Here is a 3,589-nt window from a genome sequence, read left to right as displayed (position 1 = left end):
GTTGCTAGGTGGATGAAGGATTTATAGGTGATGATAATGGTAGAAAGATGTAGACCTCAGGTGTGGCATGTTAGTAGTTTTAGTCTGTTTCGGGCTTTGTATTGGATAGTAAGGAGATGTGTGTTCTGTCGAGAATTAGTACTAAAGTACTTCCTTGTTTTAGTCAAGATGTAGTCAAGTTGTAGATGGAAATCTGGACGACGGAAACGCCGAGTGGTGCGACCAAAGACAGTGGTTTGGCTTTCTGTGGATTTACTTTAAGTCTCCGCATATTACACCACTCGGCCAAGAGATTCAGATGGCGCTGGAGGGAGGCATGCGAGACTTGAAGGGTTTGGTAGCTTGAAGAGCAGTCAAAAATTGTATACCCCACTGAACGCTTTTTGGATATCAATGGAGACAAATATGGCGGACTTCTATTTATTTAGTTGATGAGTGACTAGTTGGTAAAGATAGAGAAGTTTGCTGTCGATGGAAAGCCATATTCGGTATTTGGAACGAGTCGGTGGGTTGCTAGATGCTGATTGGTTCGTTGGTAAGAACAGCTTCAACTATTTTCTGAAAATTGACGTGAGGCTGTCAGGTCGATAGGATGAGTCTTCGAGGGCTGTTGATGGGGTTTCAGGAAGAGAATGACTTTCGGATAGTAACCTCTGCAGAGGACGATATTAGAAAGGATGGTAAGGATTTAATCATAGACTCTATGCCGTTCCTTGAGGTGGTGACAGGTAATTGTATCGCTTGTTAGTGGGCGTTTCTGTAATGTCGTCATCTCTTATAGGCGTGTTTCGTCCTGGTTGTGGAGTGATACGTAAATGCTGCAACTATGGTGCTAGACTTCTGTAAACGTGAAACAGGCCTGTATTTATGTGTCTAGCTCTCACGGAAAACAATTAACGCGTTGGGACGAAAGGCGGGATGATACGAATGGCAACGGTAGAACGTTTTGCTCAGATCAGAAGCTAATTCCTCACAGTTTTAAAACGTGCCGAGAGCAGACAGGCGGCGGCAGCTACAAGGAAAGCAGCGTTTAATCTTGAAGAGTCGTCTGCGGGGAAGCCGCTGACTTGAGTAGAGCCATCTGGCTGCGGCGCTGGATTTCAGCCGGAGAGCGTAGCGGCAGTCGTCTTTTGACACCTGCACGCCGCCGCGCCGGCCGGCACCCATTGTCTTCGCAGCTTGCTGCCCGCTATTTTTGGCCTCCTCAATTGAGTTAGCGACTAATTTCCTGCCCTGGCCCTATAAATTAAGGCGGCGCGCCGTCCTGAAACATTCTACTGTTGCCTCTCACTGGGCTACGACTGTTTATAAATTTAGAAGTCAATGGCCAGTTGACCTTAAGTTGTCCAAACAATAGGTAAATATGCGCTTGGTGTCTTTGGCCGCGAGTCAAGAGCTTACAAGCGGACGAATGACTCGCCGCAGACAACAGGGAGGGCAGCGGATATTTCTCCTTCCCAGCAACGGCACAGTAGTGTTCGGTAAACTGAAACCTGTACTTGTTATTACGTCCGATGGTGTCGCTAATATTATGGTGAAACACAAACCTGTCATCTTCAAGCAGTAGTGTAGCCTTTACAGCCTGACTATGACGTAGGGATGCTTCTTCGAAATATTCATTACTTCCAGTCACTCAGTGTGGCATAAACTGCTAGAGTTTTCACAAAGCTGAACTGTAGAGGAGCTCTCAAACGTCGTGTGCCACGTCCTTTCCTTTTTCTTTTGGGAGATTTACTACGAGTTCGTGACGTTCCAGTCCGTCTCCGTAGATGAAAGGTCAGCTCGGCTGATTGCCATGCTGCTCACCCAGGTTCGACTCCCTGTCAAGGCAGGATCTGTTATGTTTTTTTTTGTAGGAGGATTGTAACGGGGTGCTCTCAAACCCGGAGGAACTACTTGTGCAAGTAATCGTGGTTCCAAGGTCAGTAAATCCGACAACGATCCGGAGACTGATTTTCTTACCACATGACACCCCATCCCGCAACCGATGGGGTCGTGGGAACAGGATGACACGGCAGTCGGTCGGGTCCGACTGGGTCATATAGAGCGAGGACGCTTTTATATGAGGCTTCATTAGAAAGCGCTTATAAAGCAAAAACATATTCCTTAATACTATTTTTAAGGTATCTAAGATTTGTTCCACCATGTAACGGTACGCTTTCAGTCACACCACCTGTTAAAACAAATGGCTTTTGGTAAATGTGGAAGTAGTTGTCCCCTCGGGAACTGGAGAACAGTGATGTTCATGTTATAATGGCGCAACGGATAACGTGTATAGAAACGTCAGATTTTCTTTCCAAATGGTGCAGTTACCTGTAATGAAGTGATGGTGGTGGTTAGTGTTTAACGTCCCGTCGACAACGAGGTCATTAGAGACGGAGCGCAAGCTCGGGTTAGAGAAGGACTGGGAAGGAAATCGGCCGTTCCCTTTCAAAGGAACCATCCCGGCATTTGCCTGAAACGATTAAGGGAAATCACGGAAAACCTAAATCAGGATGGCTGGAGACGGGATTGAACCGTCGTCCTCCCGAATGCGAGTCCAGTGTGCTAACCACTGCGCCACCTCGCTCGGTGTAATGAAGTATTATCTAAAGAAAACTGTACAGAAATCCATTCAGTTCTTGATGAGACCTCAAAGTGGTACATATATAAACAGCTAGCAATAAATGTTCAGTACTCTAGACTGAGCACGTAACGAAACGTAAATCATTGTATCCTACAACTACATAGGAAAGCAAAACTTAATGACGAAGGTAACTTTCCCTTGATGTGCCACTTGCAAGTAACATAGGTCGATGAAGATAGAAAGAACGGCTCCAGTATAGTACCCAAAGTGACTGAAAGAAATACGAACAGAAATAACACTTTTTGTTTGCACTGGATTCACAGCGATTAAGACATTACAAAAGGTGCGACATCTTTATTAATACGGTCAGTTATGTTCACAGACGGCAATACATACTCCGCAACGTGCCTTTCATAAGTTAGATAGGCAGTTATTGGGACAAGGTGCTGTATTCTTTCACCAGTGTAACTGGTGGATGGTCGTCAGAGCACATGAGCGTTCTGTAATACGTCTCCCTGATGTAACCCACGCGTGCTCAAGTCGGGGGAACGGCAATACAGCCCAATCGCCGAATATTCTCTCGTTTCAAGAGCTCCTGCACATTGCGCTGTTCGATAGGCTGCGCGTTGTCATCCATAAAAATGCAATTAGGGCCGAAAGTATCCCTGAAAAGACGGAAATTCTACAGTGTCATAATAACATTGCTCGGTGGATGTACCTTGTTCAAAGATCTGGAGCTCAGAATGCCCATGCTACATTATGTTACCCACACCGTAACAACTGGAACATCAAAACGGTCACGTTCGACAGTGTTGGGCGTATCATCGTATGGCGAGAGGTGGGAACACGTTCTGCACCCAGGAACACAAATGACCAAAGGCTGAAACTGGTGTCGACTTAGTACATAAAGAAACATAAACTGTGAAAGGCGACATCATTTATGGGATGAGGATGAAGCTCAACAACGTTTCGTTTCATATCCCGAAACGAGAAAGCGGTAGGTTGTCCAGTTTCAACAAACAG

This window comes from Schistocerca serialis, chromosome 5 (assembly GCF_023864345.2).
Source record: "Schistocerca serialis cubense isolate TAMUIC-IGC-003099 chromosome 5, iqSchSeri2.2, whole genome shotgun sequence".
NCBI lineage: Eukaryota > Metazoa > Arthropoda > Insecta > Orthoptera > Acrididae > Schistocerca > Schistocerca serialis.
Note: the sequence above shows the minus strand (reverse complement) of the source record.